Source organism: Phalacrocorax aristotelis, chromosome 2 (genome assembly GCF_949628215.1).
Source record: "Phalacrocorax aristotelis chromosome 2, bGulAri2.1, whole genome shotgun sequence".
Classification (NCBI taxonomy): Eukaryota; Metazoa; Chordata; class Aves; order Suliformes; family Phalacrocoracidae; genus Phalacrocorax; species Phalacrocorax aristotelis.
In genome coordinates, this window is record NC_134277.1 from 13,602,213 (window position 1) to 13,613,413 (window position 11,201).

Below are 11,201 nucleotides of genomic sequence, written 5' to 3' on the forward strand. Positions count from 1 at the left end.
GGCGACTCCGGGGTGCGGGGCGACTCCGGGGTGCGGCTGCCCAGAGCCGGCGGGCGGCGGCGGGGGCTCGGCCCCGGCCGGGAGCGGCCCCGGGGGCGGGGGTAGCTCAGCGCCAGAGCGTTCGACTTTCGGGGGAGGATTGCCCTTGGTGGCAGGGATCGCTTGGAAATGGCTTTGCTTGTTTAGGAAGTTCTCAGGAAAATCAAAAACTGTAAGGGAGCTCTGTAAAGGGAACGACCTTCGAGTAGAGCCCGCTGGTTGCTTTCTCAAAAGAACCCACACACCGAAAAGAAATGTGCTTCAAGGACTGCATCTCTCCCTGTCCTTGTTTTGCCAATACATCTCAATGTCTTTACGCAAAGGTTTTGTGAGGAAAATGAGCAAAGTAAGCAGGAAACTAAGCCAGGCTTTAACCGTGCGGTGGTGTCTGTGAGTGCAGAGCCTTTGTCTGTGGCACAAGGCTGCTCACGCAGGAACGGCGCGGTTCAGATAAGCTAGCAGGGACACAGATGTACTCCTCCAGGTCAGTGTTGTAACAGGGGCCTTCGTGAAGCTTCGCAGGACGTTGTTGTACCCAACAGGAAAGTGCTGGTACATACCCAGGCTTTTATTCCTTCCATTTTTCAAACGACTACAACTTTCAGATAGGAGCTTGGTAATTGATTTCACATCGCACGTACATGAGGTTTCCCAGAAGGGCAGCGTCTGTGAAGTACAGCCACCACATTACCAGTCCCTCGTTCCTGAACATAAGAACCTGATAATCTATTTAGACATAAGAGGCCTGATGCCAAAACTGGAGCCTACGTGGGAATTTAAACAAAACCGGAGTGAACAACAGGTGCTCGGCACATCCCACGCCGCATGTCTTCAGTTCTTCAGCTATGATGTTTACTGAAAAAAAATGGAATTTAAAGCATCCTGGGAAACTTCGTCTCTATCATCTCTGCCCTCTTCCTCCTCTTCACTGTCTGGCATGCAGTGGTCTGCCTCCCGCTGCTGCCTGCTCTCAGTCACGTTAGGGATTTTATCATCGTTGCACGAATCTGCCCTTCTGCCCACCCTGCCCCTGCTGCCGAAAGCATGCCGTCAATCTCCCTGCTAGCTGCGTGGCTCCTGATTGCTCCAGCACCTTTCATTTCCTTTGTTTTTCTCACTTGTGTTTTCCATTTAATTTTCCCGTTTCATTAATTTTTAAATTAAATAAAAAAGCCAATAACTTGGTGCAGTTAAAGTTGGGATGTTGTCCATTAACCTATATAACCTGTCATCTGTCTTAATTACAGATCTTTCTAATTCTTTTTAAGGGTAGCGAAAAGATCCAGGAACTTTAAAGCTTAGATGCTGTATACTAGCGAATGCAATCTGTTTGCTCTTTGTTTTCTTTATTTCCTCCCTGCTTTATACCATTTCACCGCCTGTGTTGTTTGCCCCTTGTTTCTGTGTTTCAGATTTGATTCAAGTCACACCACTTGGATAGGAGCTGCTTCCAGTATACATTCCTTTTCAGTATATGTTTCCAGAAACTATATGTTTCTAACACCATGAACAACCAGTCCTAATGCAACCTTCTATGTTTTTTCAAGCTAAAACCAATCAATGACCTAAACATATAATGAACAATATTCTCAAAAGAATAAACATATGAAAAGAAGTACTTCTGAGACTCACACAGGGCTATGAGTTTGCACTGCATGGTTCAATTTTCCCATGTTTGCAAGTATTTTTATATGGTTTATTCTTAGTGACAACAAGGTTAGCTTGCAGCAATTTTTATTTTAAAAGGCTACGCTGGATTTTCTGTTGACTGTTAGTTCCTTAGTTTTACTAACAGTTTCCTAATCTGGCCATAAGCTACTGTCTCTGTTTACAGATTTCTTGTCATCAATATTTAGTTTCCTTCATGGTTTATAGCATTCAGCTTAATGGAACATCAGGCTGGCATTCTGCTGCAGACATTTATTTATTTTTAGTTGATGTTTGTATTGGAAGGATGATTTACTGGGTGTCTGTTTTCATATCACTGACATAGCGTTTGACAGGCAACCTTTCACAAACTTAACCAATCTGAGTGGGCAGAGTTTCAAAATACATCAAACATCATTCCTAAACTTAAATTTAATCACAAAATGGAAGTCTTTTTTACTACCCCTTGACAAATTTAAAATATTTTTTCTTTCTCCGGCTATTGTCTTTAAAGTATTTTGTACATCAGAGCTCTTCTGGGAAACGGAACAGAAACTGATCTCATACTATTTCTTCATTTTCTTGCTGTGTAAGATCAGTGCTGCACTGGTAATACAAGAGTAGTACATCATATTCTTTGAATGTAAAGGGGCACACATGCATATATATATATCATTTCATAAATATGTCTTTTGCATCTTAAGAAAAGGATAATTCAGAAAAACCTCACTGCCGTGTAAAACCATATCAGGTGTAAAATGATCTTGGTGAAATTGTCTTGGTAAATCACATAAAACCATTTGGATTACCATGACCAGATTTTGCTTTCAGTTATGTAGCGATGAATTCTGTATAACTGCGGTTACTTCAAAGAGCTTTTCCACTGGTGAAAATGAGATGACAATTTAATCCTTAGTGTTTGTCTAGAGAGATACCTTTACTTAGTGTTATTTTCCTTTAAAAGATTTTGTTTTAAATCACTTACAAGTTTATCTAAATTAAATATTTGGGCTGAAGAGTCCCATGCCTGCACAAGCTGTTTCTTTCAAAAAATTCAACTAAAACATTTCAGGAAAGAAAATGCTATTTTGCCTTTAACTAAGAAGTTTCATTCTTTATCCTCTGCAGCAGAGGCTGGTCCTTCCCACTTGTCAAGTGTGTCTTTTCTTATCTTTGTGGACAATAAGGCCGAATGTTTGTCAAGTTAAAATCTCTGAAAAATACTTAGTAGGTGTTTGTTACAGCTGGAAGAATACGTTTTCTATGGTGTCACCTATGAAGCATATTTGGATCTCAGCATTTCTCCCTGCATAGAGCCGTGCCTGCACCTTTCTTCTAGGGTTTTCTCAGGGCTAAAGACAGTAAAAATTATTTGCTCTGTGACTGCTTCACCCTCCCAGGGGAGAGACCAGTGATTTTCCGCACAGGCCCATACGACAAGTTGTCAGAAGCAACCTAAAACTCCTTATGAAAGACAGCAAAAGTTGAAGGAAAAAAAGCTAGGCTCCAGGTCTACTGAAAGATAGAAATTTAAAGGGGATACAGTTGGCATGTCAGAAATTGTGCTTTGTCAGTGGACAAAATAATGAGGAGGCTACCTGCCTGTCATCCCTTTTCTGAAGGCCATGAATAAAGTCTCTGTGAAGGGCGTTCATGACAACTGTGTGGCAGCCAGTGAGTTGAGAAGAATGAACTTTCACATCCCAGATGCTGGTCCTCCTCTCCCCCGCTTCCCTGCATGCCTCTTCGCTGGTTCCCTGCATGCCTCTTCCCTGGTTCCCTGCATGCACCAGCCATCATCTTCCTGAGAGAGGGCCTGGTGAGAACAGGTCTTTGAGAGGTCGTGAGCATAACCCCAGCTTCAGCTGTATCTTGAACTCACTGAACCCTAGTAGTACCCTTTGCTTTTGTATCAATTTTTTTTCCAAAATTATTTATTTGCATTCCTATTTTTACATGTGTTCTCTTCAAGAACAAAACATTAGCAAGCCAAAGGTTTTGCACCACAGGTGTCAGCCAGCATTCAGCAGAGCACTGAAATCAGTATTTTACAAAGCCAAGTGGAGAAAAAAGTTTGCTAGGCCTCAGCACACCTCCTATTTTGCTCTGTCCATGTTTGCTTCCAGACAAGACTGCAAGTAAGAGGCAGAGACAGAAGCTGATGGCTGTGCTGCTGCTGTTTTTCTGCTTCATTTCTACCTTCACAAGTGTCTCTTTAGCCTGAAACTAAGACTTGGGGGTACCCCAGAGGTTGTCTGCCTGTTAGCAGGACCCCTGTCAGTGGCAGGTAGAAGATTATTAAATGCATACATAGTAGTGTGAAAGAGAAGAAAATGTTCCCCACAAAGATTTTACAGTAGAAAACAGAATGAAAACCAAGGGCAATGTTCAGCGTGGTGATTTTTGGACAATTTATCTCAGAGAGATCCCACAAGGTGGAAATAGGCTCTCCACCGGACTATGTGACCCCATGCAAAACTGAGGCTGGCACATGCAGACCCTGTGTTGTATTGTGCTGTCAGAGAACAGGATACCTCCCAATGCTACAGTGCTAGGAGCAGGTTTGTTCCCAACCAATGATTTTAGAGAAGATAAAAACGAAAATCATGTGTCTTGCTAAAAGCCTGGGCTGATAACGTATATCAGAAGTGCTTCTGTGTCTTAGGATTATCTTAAGCAGACCAGAATACCTGCTTAGAGTCAGGGTGAACACCTGCTTAATAGTTTATGTTTCAAATAATTTTACTACCCTCCTTCACATCTTTTCCTCTATCTTTATTAAAAGATTTAAATATTTTGCTTCCCCTGCTAACAAGTAGTGTGACAGTGAGGAATTCAGGGGAAGGAAGGAGCAAGGAAGGTAGAGAAGAGCTAGGGGTTGGGTCAAGGTTGACAAAAATTATGTGGTTCTGTAGTATTATGCATACATGTAAGTGAGGAAGGCTAAAGTCACATCAATATTCTTTGTAGGAAACAGGATATTACAAAGGATTATCACTAACTGAAAAGCATTGCTATAGAATATCACAAATGTAGGAGTGGGGAGTTACTCAACTCCTCAGTTTCTCAGGGGTTAAGCAGAACTTCATGCGCATCTTGTGTGCTGCCTCCGGGTTGCAATTTAATGCTATATTCAAACTCTGTACAAGTCACTTGTTAACGATGACAGCTGAAGGAGTCTGAATCTCAGGGATAACAAAAACTGAATTAGCAAATTCAGCATTTGGCAAATGGCAGCATTTTATTCCGTAGAGTATGGCTTAAGAATTTGTAACTTGTTTTCTAAGGTGATTCTTTTTGGAAGAACCTTCTTTTGCTGGTTGCTTATAGTATCCAGAAATATTCAGCTGCATGGCTTGCATATTCTTATCAGTCTTTTCATTCATCCTTTTACAAAGACTTTGGGAGTATCTCCACTTTAACCGTTAGTAATGTTACTTGCTGTAGGAACATAGCCATAAAATAGGTACTCATGGGTTACATCAGAGTCCATTTTTGCCAATAGAAGAAAAACAGAAGCCTCGCTGGTGAGAAATTCCACTGTTGTTGTTTCAGACCCTTTCAGAAACTATAGTCCACAACATGAAGAAGAGGATAAACAAGTTCCTGATACTGCAGTGTGACCCACATTTTACCAATTTTCTTTTAGCCTTAGTTGGGTTATATTTCATTTCTTACCACCTTTGTTCCACCAGAGTGAGACAAGCCAGAAGAGAGATTAATGCTGTGCAGATGTGGTCTCTCACATAGCTCTAACAAGGTACCTCAGTCTTGCTTCTGTCACCCTGTTGACAGGAAAGCCTTTATTACGTCTTAGCAGTGCAGATACGAGTAAGATACAGGCCAAAGCATACTCTTTGTGTGTGGGAAGAACAAGGTCTGTGTAAAGGAGTTGGGGAGTTTATGTAAAGATTTCATTTAAGTGAGCTCACTGCCCCTATCTGCAAAACCACATGTGAGATCCTGTGGAGCTGCAGTAATGGAAAAAACATGAAATGTATGCCTCGGTTTAGTACAAGTGAAATGTATATTGAGAAGAGGTGGGATCTAGTCCATGTCTGATGCTGTCCGGAATAGTTAGAAAATCACTCTGCATCTGTTTATGGTTCAGCTGCCACATGCTGGAAAGAATTGTTTCTTGTTATCTCTTACCTTTCATTTTTGGGGGAGGACGGAGGGAAGAGAAAAAATATTTCACCCTCAGATTTCTTGCATTTTTTAACATCCTTCAGTGTCAGGGTAGCAGGACATCCCCATGATACAAAGCATCTAACTGCAAAGCCAGAAAACGTTCATAAAAATTGAGGTCCATGCTTCGCCGTTGGTCTCCTCTGGTTCCTATGTGGCCCTAAGACATATCTGAGAGGAGGGGAATTTCAGTTTAAATTACCTGAAGTAGCGAGAGAGCTGTAATGCAGCTTACTGGGGCAGTGATTTTATGATATGAAACTGTGCACCGTCCCCCTGTGTGTGGGAAAAGGGCCTTGAAGAAATCTGAGGGTGCAAAGTGCCAGGATTAAGGCGGAGGGTTGTATAAGGTGATGGCAGCCTAACCCGGTAAAGTCTTGTTCCGAGTGCCTTTTAGAAGAGGTCTTTGAGCAAACTGTCTCCATAATGCTACCCAGATTTTGTTTCAGGACTAGGTTATTCACTCCAAAAGAGAGCCTGAGTGTGAATTAACATTTTGCAATCTGAACAATCAGGGGATGTTGTAGCCAGGGTCTGTACTCCAATAGCCAGAGGAGCAATTCTTTGCTAATCTTCAACTTCCCTTATTTGAATGCGTGTTTGAACACTTACTGTACTCAGCCAGATGTATTCTGACATGCTGAAGTAGCAATGACAGTAAAAATGCATCTGTGACTACTTTAGGTATCAGAAGTTTGTTATATGAAGAGGTAGGTGTTTAGACAAGTTATTCCATGACCAGAAGGTATAACCAAATATTTCTTCTTGTTGGCTATATCCATTAAATTGAAGTAAAGCAATTACCCATTATCTGTCCCCATATTGCAATGCCCTCAGGAGCCTCTCATCCCTACTATGATTTTGCATTGCCTGTGCCAGCAGTGCAAATCGTATGCTGTAGCTGATTTGGAGTGAAGCATGGACAGATTGCTCAGCAAACTGAACATATAATGGATGGGCTCTTCCTGCTTTTTCCTCATCTGAGCACTTAAGTTTTTCTGCTGCTCATCTGTTTCTTTTAACAAAACATGGAATTTAATATCCCTGGGACTTCTGCTCTCGTTAGGTTCCATTGCGATTAGTCACTTGGTGGAGGAGAGGGGAACTCGATGATAGACAGGCAAAGCATGAGCTGCAAGTCTAATTGTCTTAGAAAACCAAGATGTGCAAATGATATCAAGTTAAAGTAATCAAAACATTCTCCAGTTCACTGACTGTTTCTGAGAAAGCAAAGCGGTGTTATATTTTAAGTCATACTTGGTTTTAGATTTCATACTGGCTCTTAGACAGCTGTTTAAAATGCAGCACAAAATGCAACTTGAATTACACTTTATTATTGCAAACAAATGCTAAGCAGAAACCATCTGTACCTTCCACCGCTAATGTCTACATGGTGCTGCAGTTGGCCAACTCTTATAATCACATTCTAGACATGAGACACAATTGTAAGACTTGCTAAATGTCTGTATTTCATGCCATCATTTTGTACCATTGAAGTTAAAGTTTGAAATGTGGGTCATTGTTCTGAAGATTCAATGTCAAAACACTTCAGAAATGTTGAAGAGAGTGCATAATTTTTTAATTTGCTCAACAGCCTTGTTTTCAGTTAATCTTTAACTCTCATGGGTCAAACAATGCCTGCTAACTTACATATGGTGTAGTCAGTCATACTGAAGTAAATGGCGTTCCATGAAGTAAACATCAGTGAAGTGTTGCCCTGTGGCTTTTGTTCTTTAGGGTGCGTTCTGCTTATCTGTAGCTATAATAATAGCCATCTGGAAGGGGAGGTGCACAAGGACCGTTACCACCTCTCTGCACTCACAGAAAGGCAGAAAAGCGTGCCTACTGACAGACAGCTGCAGCTTGTGTAACCCTTGCATTTTGGCCAGGGTACACGCAGCTCTCATTCCTGCAGCCGTGGCTTTCCGCTGTGTGTCACTGGGAGATTTACCTAAGCGTGGTTGCAGAACTGAGTACATTTTACTTTTACTTAAAATTTTGGGGACGTGTAAGTCTCTCTCCTTTAATAATCCATAAAGTCTTCAAATGGGCAATGTCAGCTAATCTGCTGAACAATGTCATGCTCTGTCAGATGTAAAATATTATCCAAAGTGAATGGAATGAGATAGTTTGAAGTTTTGAAAAGATGTCTTTGGAATGTATGAACATATTTGTTTCATCTTCCACATGTAACCCAAATAAAGAGCCCATTATGATATTCTCCACACAGTATACAGTTCATTATGTTCAGCAACATGTCTCTCCCTTCTTGCATTAAAGCAAAGTATTCTCTTTCATCTCGGTTCCTGATAAAGACCTGCCACCTTTTACTGCTTAATAATTGAAGGCAACCTACTACAGAAGCTTAGTGTTGGATGGCAGCCTGCACCAATAATATGAAAAAGCATCGAGTTACTATTTTTGATGGCTTTAGTAGTTATTAAAACTGAAGACTGTATGTCATGACTCCAGGAATCTTTTAAATCTACCTCTGACTTACAAAAGGACACTCTGGCCTTGCTAAGGTTAATAATGACTTCTGCATCACTATAATCTCTACTTCAGTCATCAAGTCTCCCAGTTTCACAGTTTCTCAAGGAACTCATGAGTTAAGATTGCTATTATTATCTGTTTTACAGCTAAGCCAACAGAATTTTATTAATTAATCAGTGGGACTCAGGAACAAGATTCATTTCTTTGTCAGAATCACGTAGCACCTACATGTTGACATATGGGTGAAACTTCCCCTGGAGTTCCTGTAGAATTGGCACACTTTCTATAGATATGAAAATTTATTTGTATATATTTGAAATTCAAATATGTGTTTATCTTAATTCTTCATTATGAATTTCAGAACAAGATGATTTCAGACATATTCATTTTGCATAAATGGGTTTTCTGAACAAATGGATCTAGTTTGAACAGAGACTTCTCTGTCACCTCTGTGGTGGTTTTACACATTTTGACAATTTTTTTAAAAGTTAATTTTCTTGCGAGCATGAAAGCTAATTCTGGGGTGAATCTTTCACAGGACCAGCAGATTCTCTAAAGCTTGCTTTTGCTCATTTTGACCAAAATCATAGCAAAAACAGTGTAAAAAGAACTCATGAAATTAGCATTGTAGCTTCAGTCTCCTACATTGTTAAAAAACTAACAAACAATATTTCAGTGTGTCTTGCATCCATATGTATGTGGAATGTAGGGGTCACTTGCCTTTTTATCTGTCATTTCACGTCTTCCACAAACAAACGCAAAGAGAATGAAGAGGATGTGAAAATTGCTGATCAAATCAAGGATCACTCGGCAAAGAGGATCAGCACAGCAAGGTTTCATATGACAGCTTGTCCTTTCATTTTATCAGGAGAAGTGACACCCACAACTGGACTGCACTATGACTGTGGGGTGCGTAGTCACAAACAGAAAAATCCCAGCCTGAGAGGGGTGAGGCTGTGACAAAAGGGAATTAGAAAGAAATTGGAAGAGTCTAACTGAAAATGTGTAGCTACAAATAGTGAATACTTGAGGCCCTCAACACTTATTGTCAATAAAATATGTACCATATTTTTCATTTTATCCATGCTACATACTTCATGTTTCTGTACTTAGTAACTCTGAAAGAGGCGCTCTGTTTCTGGAGCATCGAATACCACTTTCCAATTCACCCTATAAAATGAATACCTAATGCAAAAAGTAGAGCCAGGCAGCATGTAAGTGGCAGAAGACTCTATGCCTAGAGCAACAGCTGAGTGTTAACAGTGACATGATAATAGCTTTGACTTATTCAACCCTTAAACATAACTTAGGGTGCAATTGCATTCGGATGAGACAATGTCTAACCTTGGCACACAGAAGTGCTGTGATGGGCCAAAGCTTTTGTCCGCTTGCAGTTTGTGTGCCATTGTTGTGATAAGCTTTTCTATTGTGATAGCTCAAGCATACGCAGTTCACCATTCAAAACGGAACCAGCAAAGCTTTCAATATGAATGTCCGATACAACATCAATCATTAGAAAAATCACCGCACATGCAAAAATCATTGAATGTACTTGCCCCAGCCCTGCTTACAGGTACCTTTCTTTCAATAGTTTGTCTACTGATAATAGAGCTCACCAAACACACATTTTGCCTTCAGATAGCTGTGTTTGGCTAAGATAAAATATTTACCTGTGTGTTAGGTAATGTATCAAGTACCCATGTATATATTATACACGTGTAAACAATTTAAATAAAATACCAAGCAAGCAAAGAACACATCCAGTTTTAGATTATAGATTCTGCTGTCCTAAGGTTGGCTCCAAACCATCTTCTGGTACAACAACAGTTTTCAGAGGGAGGGTTGATGTAATTAAATCACGAGAAGGGCTGCATTTATTTGCAAAACTGGACAGTTACATTTTCTGACCCAGATTAACACATTATTCAAAATAGAAGACATTAACTCCAGCTAGGAAATCAAATATGTTTTCATTTTCAAAAATAACAATTTTACACAAATAGGCTTTGGAATAATATCTCATGGGTAAGCTTGTTTTGAGAGAAGATTAATTGGAGAATTACATAATATTGTTAGTAAGCAATTAAAATTCAACTGAGCCTTAAAATTTAGGCCTTAGGGAACCATGGTTGAATTTACACATATTTCAAAAATAAAAGTACAAACTGCTTCCAAAGTGCCATTACATGCCATGAATATTTAAGGGTTTTCTCTCAAATGATCTGTTTAGCCTTGCTTAAAGGATCTTGGGAATACTGTTTTAGATTGCTGACTTCAGAACTATCAAAAAATACTTTGTCCTCCATTGCCAGACTTAGGTTTTATTACACCCAGTGCATTCCTCGGGTGGCATATTTTGCTTTCTTCACACGTATTAATGGCTCGGTTTTCAGGGAACTGTTATTGGCAGTGAAGAATTTTAGGTCAGCGTGATGGTAGGTGTTGGATTAGTGAAAATTTTAAAAACTCCCCCATCTTCCAGGTCTTTTGAGACTGTGGAGAAGGTAGAAGGAAAACTATTGAGTGCAACAGAAAGTAGGTGGTGACTTGTGCTACTGTGGGGAAGTTTAAAGGCAGCCAGGGAAGAGGCAAGAGAAGAGGCAAGCTGAAGCTATGCCACAGGAAAGGGTGATAACATCATTTTTAAGTGAGATTTAGGAGCATGACACAGTTTGTTGCTCAAGAAGTGGTATTGGAAAGTGACGCTGCTCTGATTTGTTCCAGGAAAGTCACAATCTGCAAGTTTATAGCTCTAGAAACGTCTGAATCATCTTCCAGATAGCTTTAGTGTTTAGACAGATAGTTTTTCCTCTGACAGCTTCTGGGAAGGCACA